The 9,895-nt window shown below is 46.1% G+C and overlaps 6 non-coding genes across 6 annotated transcripts; 2 read left to right on the top strand and 4 right to left on the bottom strand.

The window, feature by feature from the left end:
• Nucleotides 1-36: 36 nt before the first annotated feature.
• On the bottom strand, nucleotides 37-107 carry TRNAG-GCC (transfer RNA glycine (anticodon GCC)). Its single transcript has one exon. It is a non-coding gene; the product is annotated as a tRNA-Gly (tRNA).
• Nucleotides 108-1,859: 1,752 nt separating this feature from the next.
• TRNAK-CUU (transfer RNA lysine (anticodon CUU)) lies at nucleotides 1,860-1,932 on the top strand. Its single transcript has one exon. It is a non-coding gene; the product is annotated as a tRNA-Lys (tRNA).
• A 1,327-nt stretch (nucleotides 1,933-3,259) lies between these two features.
• On the bottom strand, nucleotides 3,260-3,330 carry TRNAG-GCC (transfer RNA glycine (anticodon GCC)). The gene has a single exon. It is a non-coding gene; the product is annotated as a tRNA-Gly (tRNA).
• A 1,550-nt stretch (nucleotides 3,331-4,880) lies between these two features.
• TRNAG-GCC (transfer RNA glycine (anticodon GCC)) lies at nucleotides 4,881-4,951 on the bottom strand. The gene has a single exon. It is a non-coding gene; the product is annotated as a tRNA-Gly (tRNA).
• A 1,550-nt stretch (nucleotides 4,952-6,501) lies between these two features.
• Nucleotides 6,502-6,572, bottom strand: TRNAG-GCC (transfer RNA glycine (anticodon GCC)). Its single transcript has one exon. It is a non-coding gene; the product is annotated as a tRNA-Gly (tRNA).
• Nucleotides 6,573-8,327: 1,755 nt separating this feature from the next.
• Nucleotides 8,328-8,400, top strand: TRNAK-CUU (transfer RNA lysine (anticodon CUU)). Its single transcript has one exon. It is a non-coding gene; the product is annotated as a tRNA-Lys (tRNA).
• Nucleotides 8,401-9,895: the final 1,495 nt, after the last annotated feature.

Genomic DNA, 9,895 nt, shown 5'->3' on the forward strand with positions numbered 1-9,895 from the left:
GTGCAAAGTGTGGAGGTGTGCCAAAAGCCTAGCATTTGCATTGGCCGGGAATCGAACCCGGGCCTCCCGCGTGGCAGGCGAGAATTCTACCACTGAACCACCAATGCCTTGCCCTGTTGCTCGGTGCTGAAAAACGTGGCCAGCCAAATCAGGCCATACAAGATTGCCTTCTTCTGTGCGGATGGCAAAGGTGAGGCTGGCGCCATTTTGCAATTTTTGACATTTCAGCTCAAGCAAGCAAGCCCGGCTAGCTCAGTCGGTAGAGCATGAGACTCTTAATCTCACGGTCGTGGGTTCGAGCCCCACATTGGGCGATCAAAGCTTCTCCTTTTACTTTCTACTAGGCAGAGCTCCTCCAAAACGATTACAAACCATCACCAGGCCATCACTTCCTCTTTCACATGCCACTCCCCACTCCCTTTGCTAACAAACGAAAATGTCATCTCAGCTTTCCCCTTCACTTTTACTCACACAACCTCTTTTAACAACTTTTCAGCAAAAGTGCTTCACCACCCCAAGAAAGAGAAAAACACTCCTTCTTACAATCTTACTCATCTTTCCTATACTACTTTTCTTATCTGCTTTTCCCAGATTTCCGTTGGCTTTACTCCAGTCCTTTTGTCAAGGAGAGACTTACAATCAATCACTTGACAAGGAACAACCACCTGAAAGATACTCATTCTCGTATGCCTGGTGCACACCATGCAATTCCCCATCAGATAGATGGGCCGATAGATCCTTTCCGACAGACACGATCGGATTTCCGTTCGGATTTCCGATCACTACTATGCAAATCGATCAGAAAAACGATCGGAAATCAGATCGGACCTGCCGGAAATCATCTGTTCGACCCATCTATCTGACAGGCATTGGTATGGTGTGTATTAGGCTTTGCACTCCAAAGGTGCTCACATAGCAGTATGAGGAGGGCACTCTGCACACGGCCTGAGATTTAGCTGAGAGGATTGAAAAAAAGGAAGTTGCTCTTTCCCTTAACTTGTTTTTAGATGAGGTACTTCCCAACAAAAGTTACAAACCAAAAAGCCTTTCAGTCCCGGCAAGCAAAAAAAGTGGTTGCTTTCATTTGACTTAAGTTTGTTACTACTTTTTTTTCTGTACTTTTAGTATGTTTTCTTAATTGCTAGGTGCTGGGAAAGCAAGTTGTAGGTAAGCTGACACAACATCTCAACATCTACTGTGAGAAAACTCAGGACAAAAGTAGAATGAATGAGGGCCTAGAGAGAACGTTCCAAATTTGAGCAAGGCCCTGAGTAGAGTGCAAAGACAAGGCAAAAAGTTGTAAAACAACACCAGATGAGCAGATGCTGCTGACTTGGCATTTCCGAGGCTTTTCTAGACAGTTAAAAAGAAGCCTAATAGGTGAGTACTGGAGAGGGAGAGATGCTGCACGTCACTGGCACTGCTAGAAGACATGCAAGGCCTTTGGGCACGCAAGTGTCCCAAGGCTGCTTTAACTTGTGTGTCTTAGAGTCATGTTTGCTGGGTACTAGTGTCCCTCTTCTCGACTGTCAGCCAGCACTGTGGCCAAGTGCCACGGTGACTCTTGCAAATGTCCTTAAATGGCTTCTGGCCTGCAGAGATGTCTTAAGCTTGAGAAGTGCAAAGTGTGGAGGTTTGCCAAAAGCCTAGCATTTGCATTGGCCAGGAATCGAACCCGGGCCTCCCGCGTGGCAGGCGAGAATTCTACCACTGAACCACCAATGCCTTGCCCTGTTGCTCGCTGCTGAAAAACGTGGCCAGCCAAATCAGGCCATACAAGATTGCCTTCTTCTGTGCGGATGGCAAAGGTGAGGCTGGCGCCATTTTGCAATTTTTGACATTTCAGCTCAAGCAAGCAAGCCCGGCTAGCTCAGTCGGTAGAGCATGAGACTCTTAATCTCAGGGTCGTGGGTTCGAGCCCCACGTTGGGCGATCAAAGCTTCTCCTTTTACTTTCTACTAGGCAGAGCTCCTCCAAAACGATTACAAACCATCACCAGGCCATCACTTCCTCTTTCACATGCCACTCCCCACTCCCTTTGCTAACAAACGAAAATGTCATCTCAGCTTTCCCCTTCACTTTTACTCACACAACCTCTTTTAACAACTTTTCAGCAAAAGTGCTTCACCACCCCAAGAAAGAGAAAAACACTCCTTCTTACAATCTTACTCATCTTTCCTATACTACTTTTCTTATCTGCTTTTCCCAGATTTCCGTTGGCTTTACTCCAGTCCTTTTGTCAAGGAGAGACTTACAATCAATCACTTGACAAGGAACAACCACCTGAAAGATACTCATTCTCGTATGCCTGGTGCACACCATGCAATTCCCCATCAGATAGATGGGCCGATAGATCCTTTCCGACAGACACGATCGGATTTCACTACTATGCAAATCAATCAGAAAAACGATCGGAAATCAGATCGGACCTGCCGGAAATCATCTGTTCGACCCATCTATCTGACAGGCATTGGTATGGTGTGTATTAGGCTTTGCACTCCAAAGGTGCTCACATAGCAGTATGAGGAGGGCACTCTGCACACGGCCTGAGATTTAGCTGAGAGGATTGAAAAAAAGGAAGTTGCTCTTTCCCTTAACTTGTTTTTAGATGAGGTACTTCCCAACAAAAGTTACAAACCAAAAAGCCTTTCAGTCCCGGCAAGCAAAAAAAGTGGTTGCTTTCATTTGACTTAAGTTTGTTACTACTTTTTTTTCTGTACTTTTAGTATGTTTTCTTAATTGCTAGGTGCTGGGAAAGCAAGTTGTAGGTAAGCTGACACAACATCTCAACATCTACTGTGAGAAAACTCAGGACAAAAGTAGAATGAATTGAGGGCCTAGAGAGAACGTTCCAAATTTGAGCAAGGCCCTGAGTAGAGTGCAAAGACAACAAGGCAAAAAGTTGTAAAACAACACCAGATGAGCAGATGCTGCCTACTTGGCATTTCCGAGGCTTTTCTAGACAGTTAAAAAGAAGCCTAATAGGTGAGTACTGGAGAGGGAGAGATGCTGCACGTCACTGGCACTGCTAGAAGACATGCAAGGCCTTTGGGCACGCAAGTGTCCCAAGGCTGCTTTAACTTGTGTGTCTTAGAGTCATGTTTGCTGGGTACTAGTGTCCCTCTTCTCGACTGTCAGCCAGCACTGTGGCCAAGTGCCACGGTGACTCTTGCAAATGTCCTTAAATGGCTTCTGGCCTGCAGAGATGTCTTAAGCTTGAGAAGTGCAAAGTGTGGAGGTGTGCCAAAATCCTAGCATTTGCATTGGCCGGGAATCAAACCCGGGCCTCCCGCGTGGCAGGCGAGAATTCTACCACTGAACCACCAATGCCTTGCCCTGTTGCTCGGTGCTGAAAAACGTGGCCAGCCAAATCAGGCCATACAAGATTGCCTTCTTCTGTGCGGATGGCAAAGGTGAGGCTGGCGCCATTTTGCAATTTTTGACATTTCAGCTCAAGCAAGCAAGCCCGGCTAGCTCAGTCTGTAGAGCATGAGACTCTTAATCTCAGGGTCGTGGGTTCGAGCCCCACGTTGGGCGATCAAAGCTTCTCCTTTTACTTTCTACTAGGCAGAGCTCCTCCAAAACGATTACAAACCATCACCAGGCCATCACTTCCTCTTTCACATGCCACTCCCCACTCCCTTTGCTAACAAACGAAAATGTCATCTCAGCTTTCCCCTTCACTTTTACTCACACAACCTCTTTTAACAACTTTTCAGCAAAAGATCTTCACCACCCCAAGAAAGAGAAAAACACTCCTTCTTACAATCTTACTCATCTTTCCTATACTACTTTTCTTATCTGCTTTTCACAGCTTTCCGTTGGCTTTACTCCAGTCCTTTTGTCAAGGAGAGACTTACAATCAATCACTTGACAAGGAACAACCACCTGAAAGATACTCATTCTCGTATGCCTGGTGCACACCATGCAATTCCCCATCAGATAGATGGGCCGATAGATCCTTTCCGACAGACAGGATCGGATTTCCGTTCGGATTTCCGATCACTACTATGCAAATCGATCAGAAAAACGATCGGAAATCAGATCGGACCTGCCGGAAATCATCTGTTCGACCCATCTATCTGACAGGCATTGGTATGGTGTGTATTAGGCTTTGCACTCCAAAGGTGCTCACATAGCAGTATGAGGAGGGCACTCTGCACACGGCCTGAGATTTAGCTGAGAGGATTGAAAAAAAGGAAGTTGCTCTTTCCCTTAACTTGTTTTTAGATGAGGTACTTCCCAACAAAAGTTACAAACCAAAAAGCCTTTCAGTCCCGGCAAGCAAAAAAAGTGGTTGCTTTCATTTGACTTAAGTTTGTTACTACTTTTTTTTCTGTACTTTTAGTATGTTTTCTTAATTGCTAGGTGCTGGGAAAGCAAGTTGTAGGTAAGCTGACACAACATCTCAACATCTACTGTGAGAAAACTCAGGACAAAAGTAGAATGAATGAGGGCCTAGAGAGAACGTTCCAAATTTGAGCAAGGCCCTGAGTAGAGTGCAAAGACAACAAGGCAAAAAGTTGTAAAACAACACCAGATGAGCAGATGCTGCTGACTTGGCATTTCCGAGGCTTTTCTAGACAGTTAAAAAGAAGCCTAATAGGTGAGTACTGGAGAGGGAGAGATGCTGCACGTCACTGGCACTGCTAGAAGACATGCAAGGCCTTTGGGCACGCAAGTGTCCCAAGGCTGCTTTAACTTGTGTGTCTTAGAGTCATGTTTGCTGGGTACTAGTGTCCCTCTTCTCGACTGTCAGCCAGCACTGTGGCCAAGTGCCACGGTGACTCTTGCAAATGTCCTTAAATGGCTTCTGGCCTGCAGAGATGTCTTAAGCTTGAGAAGTGCAAAGTGTGGAGGTGTGCCAAAATCCTAGCATTTGCATTGGCCGGGAATCGAACCCGGGCCTCCCGCGTGGCAGGCGAGAATTCTACCACTGAACCACCAATGCCTTGCCCTGTTGCTCGGTGCTGAAAAACGTGGCCAGCCAAATCAGGCCATACAAGATTGCCTTCTTCTGTGCGGATGGCAAAGGTGAGGCTGGCGCCATTTTGCAATTTTTGACATTTCAGCTCAAGCAAGCAAGCCCGGCTAGCTCAGTCTGTAGAGCATGAGACTCTTAATCTCAGGGTCGTGGGTTCGAGCCCCACGTTGGGCGATCAAAGCTTCTCCTTTTACTTTCTACTAGGCAGAGCTCCTCCAAAACGATTACAAACCATCACCAGGCCATCACTTCCTCTTTCACATGCCACTCCCCACTCCCTTTGCTAACAAACGAAAATGTCATCTCAGCTTTCCCCTTCACTTTTACTCACACAACCTCTTTTAACAACTTTTCAGCAAAAGTGCTTCACCACCCCAAGAAAGAGAAAAACACTCCTTCTTACAATCTTACTCATCTTTCCTATACTACTTTTCTTATCTGCTTTTCACAGCTTTCCGTTGGCTTTACTCCAGTCCTTTTGTCAAGGAGAGACTTACAATCAATCACTTGACAAGGAACAACCACCTGAAAGATACTCATTCTCGTATGCCTGGTGCACACCATGCAATTCCCCATCAGATAGATGGGCCGATAGATCCTTTCCGACAGACAGGATCGGATTTCCGTTCGGATTTCCGATCACTACTATGCAAATCGATCAGAAAAACGATCGGAAATCAGATCGGACCTGCCGGAAATCATCTGTTCGACCCATCTATCTGACAGGCATTGGTATGGTGTGTATTAGGCTTTGCACTCCAAAGGTGCTCACATAGCAGTATGAGGAGGGCACTCTGCACACGGCCTGAGATTTAGCTGAGAGGATTGAAAAAAAGGAAGTTGCTCTTTCCCTTAACTTGTTTTTAGATGAGGTACTTCCCAACAAAAGTTACAAACCAAAAAGCCTTTCAGTCCCGGCAAGCAAAAAAAGTGGTTGCTTTCATTTGACTTAAGTTTGTTACTACTTTTTTTTCTGTACTTTTAGTATGTTTTCTTAATTGCTAGGTGCTGGGAAAGCAAGTTGTAGGTAAGCTGACACAACATCTCAACATCTACTGTGAGAAAACTCAGGACAAAAGTAGAATGAATGAGGGCCTAGAGAGAACGTTCCAAATTTGAGCAAGGCCCTGAGTAGAGTGCAAAGACAACAAGGCAAAAAGTTGTAAAACAACACCAGATGAGCAGATGCTGCTGACTTGGCATTTCCGAGGCTTTTCTAGACAGTTAAAAAGAAGCCTAATAGGTGAGTACTGGAGAGGGAGAGATGCTGCACGTCACTGGCACTGCTAGAAGACATGCAAGGCCTTTGGGCACGCAAGTGTCCCAAGGCTGCTTTAACTTGTGTGTCTTAGAGTCATGTTTGCTGGGTACTAGTGTCCCTCTTCTCGACTGTCAGCCAGCACTGTGGCCAAGTGCCACGGTGACTCTTGCAAATGTCCTTAAATGGCTTCTGGCCTGCAGAGATGTCTTAAGCTTGAGAAGTGTAAAGTGTGGAGGTGTGCGAAAATCCTAGCATTTGCATTGGCCGGGAATCGAACCCGGGCCTCCCGCGTGGCAGGCGAGAATTCTACCACTGAACCACCAATGCCTTGCCCTGTTGCTCGGTGCTGAAAAACGTGGCCAGCCAAATCAGGCCATACAAGATTGCCTTCTTCTGTGCGGATGGCAAAGGTGAGGCTGGCGCCATTTTGCAATTTTTGACATTTCAGCTCAAGCAAGCAAGCCCGGCTAGCTCAGTCGGTAGAGCATGAGACTCTTAATCTCAGGGTCTTGGGTTCGAGCCCCACGTTGGGCGATCAAAGCTTCTCCTTTTACTTTCTACTAGGCAGAGCTCCTCCAAAACGATTACAAACCATCACCAGGCCATCACTTCCTCTTTCACATGCCACTCCCCACTCCCTTTGCTAACAAACGAAAATGTCATCTCAGCTTTCCCCTTCACTTTTACTCACACAACCTCTTTTAACAACTTTTCAGCAAAAGTGCTTCACCACCCCAAGAAAGAGAAAAACACTCCTTCTTACAATCTTACTCATCTTTCCTATACTACTTTTCTTATCTGCTTTTCCCAGATTTCCGTTGGCTTTACTCCAGTCCTTTTGTCAAGGAGAGACTTACAATCAATCACTTGACAAGGAACAACCACCTGAAAGATACTCATTCTCGTATGCCTGGTGCACACCATGCAATTCCCCATCAGATAGATGGGCCGATAGATCCTTTCCGACAGACACGATCGGATTTCCGTTCGGATTTCCGATCACTACTATGCAAATCGATCAGAAAAACGATTGGAAATCAGATCGGACCTGCCGGAAATCATCTGTTCGACCCATCTATCTGACAGGCATTGGTATGGTGTGTATTAGGCTTTGCACTCCAAAGGTGCTCACATAGCAGTATGAGGAGGGCACTCTGCACACGGCCTGAGATTTAGCTGAGAGGATTGAAAAAAAGGAAGTTGCTCTTTCCCTTAACTTGTTTTTAGATGAGGTACTTCCCAACAAAAGTTACAAACCAAAAAGCCTTTCAGTCCCGGCAAGCAAAAAAAGTGGTTGCTTTCATTTGACTTAAGTTTGTTACTACTTTTTTTTCTGTACTTTTAGTATGTTTTCTTAATTGCTAGGTGCTGGGAAAGCAAGTTGTAGGTAAGCTGACACAACATCTCAACATCTACTGTGAGAAAACTCAGGACAAAAGTAGAATGAATGAGGGCCTAGAGAGAACGCTCCAAATTTGAGCAAGGCCCTGAGTAGAGTGCAAAGACAACAAGGCAAAAAGTTGTAAAACAACACCAGATGAGCAGATGCTGCTGACTTGGCATTTCCGAGGCTTTTCTAGACAGTTAAAAAGAAGCCTAATAGGTGAGTACTGGAGAGGGAGAGATGCTGCACGTCACTGGCACTGCTAGAAGACATGCAAGGCCTTTGGGCACGCAAGTGTCCCAAGGCTGCTTTAACTTGTGTGTCTTAGAGTCATGTTTGCTGGGTACTAGTGTCCCTCTTCTCGACTGTCAGCCAGCACTGTGGCCAAGTGCCACGGTGACTCTTGCAAATGTCCTTAAATGGCTTCTGGCCTGCAGAGATGTCTTAAACTTGAGAAGTGCAAAGTGTGGAGGTGTGCCAAAATCCTAGCATTTGCATTGGCCGGGAATCGAACCCGGGACTCCTGCGTGGCAGGCGAGAATTCTACCACTGAACCACCAATGCCTTGCCCTGTTGCTCGGTGCTGAAAAACGTGGCCAGCCAAATCAGGCCATACAAGATTGCCTTCTTCTGTGCGGATGGCAAAGGTGAGGCTGGCGCCATTTTGCAATTTTTGACATTTCAGCTCAAGCAAGCAAGCCCGGCTAGCTCAGTCGGTAGAGCATGAGACTCTTAATCTCAGGGTCGTGGGTTCGAGCCCCACGTTGGGCGATCAAAGCTTCTCCTTTTACTTTCTACTAGGCAGAGCTCCTCCAAAACGATTACAAACCATCACCAGGCCATCACTTCCTCTTTCACATGCCACTCCCCACTCCCTTTGCTAACAAACGAAAATGTCATCTCAGCTTTCCCCTTCACTTTTACTCACACAACCTCTTTTAACAACTTTTCAGCAAAAGTGCTTCACCACCCCAAGAAAGAGAAAAACACTCCTTCTTACAATCTTACTCATCTTTCCTATACTACTTTTCTTATCTGCTTTTCCCAGATTTCCGTTGGCTTTACTCCAGTCCTTTTGTCAAGGAGAGACTTACAATCAATCACTTGACAAGGAACAACCACCTGAAAGATACTCATTCTCGTATGCCTGGTGCACACCATGCAATTCCCCATCAGATAGATGGGCCGATAGATCCTTTCCGACAGACACGATCGGATTTCCGTTCGGATTTCCGATCACTACTATGCAAATCGATCAGAAAAACGATTGGAAATCAGATCGGACCTGCCGGAAATCATCTGTTCGACCCATCTATCTGACAGGCATTGGTATGGTGTGTATTAGGCTTTGCACTCCAAAGGTGCTCACATAGCAGTATGAGGAGGGCACTCTGCACACGGCCTGAGATTTAGCTAAGAGGATTGAAAAAAAGGAAGTTGCTCTTTCCCTTAACTTGTTTTTAGATGAGGTACTTCCCAACAAAAGTTACAAACCAAAAAGCCTTTCAGTCCCGGCAAGCAAAAAAAGTGGTTGCTTTCATTTGACTTAAGTTTGTTACTACTTTTTTTTCTGTACTTTTAGTATGTTTTCTTAATTGCTAGGTGCTGGGAAAGCAAGTTGTAGGTAAGCTGACACAACATCTCAACATCTACTGTGAGAAAACTCAGGACAAAAGTAGAATGAATGAGGGCCTAGAGAGAACGTTCCAAATTTGAGCAAGGCCCTGAGTAGAGTGCAAAGACAACAAGGCAAAAAGTTGTAAAACAACACCAGATGAGCAGATGCTGCTGACTTGGCATTTCCGAGGCTTTTCTAGACAGTTAAAAAGAAGCCTAATAGGTGAGTACTGGAGAGGGAGAGATGCTGCACGTCACTGGCACTGCTAGAAGACATGCAAGGCCTTTGGGCACGCAAGTGTCCCAAGGCTGCTTTAACTTGTGTGTCTTAGAGTCATGTTTGCTGGGTACTAGTGTCCCTCTTCTCGACTGTCAGCCAGCACTGTGGCCAAGTGCCACGGTGACTCTTGCAAATGTCCTTAAATGGCTTCTGGCCTGCAGAGATGTCTTAAGCTTGAGAAGTGCAAAGTGTGGAGGTGTGCCAAAAGCCTAGCATTTGCATTGGCCGGGAATCGAACTCGGGCCTCCCACGTGGCAGGCAAGAATTCTACCACTGAACCACCAATGCCTTGCCCTGTTGCTCGGTGCTGAAAAACGTGGCCAGCCAAATCAGGCCATACAAGATTGCCTTCTTCTGTGCGGATGGCAA

Source organism: Hyperolius riggenbachi, chromosome 4 (assembly GCF_040937935.1).
Source record: "Hyperolius riggenbachi isolate aHypRig1 chromosome 4, aHypRig1.pri, whole genome shotgun sequence".
NCBI classification, from domain to species: Eukaryota; Metazoa; Chordata; class Amphibia; order Anura; family Hyperoliidae; genus Hyperolius; species Hyperolius riggenbachi.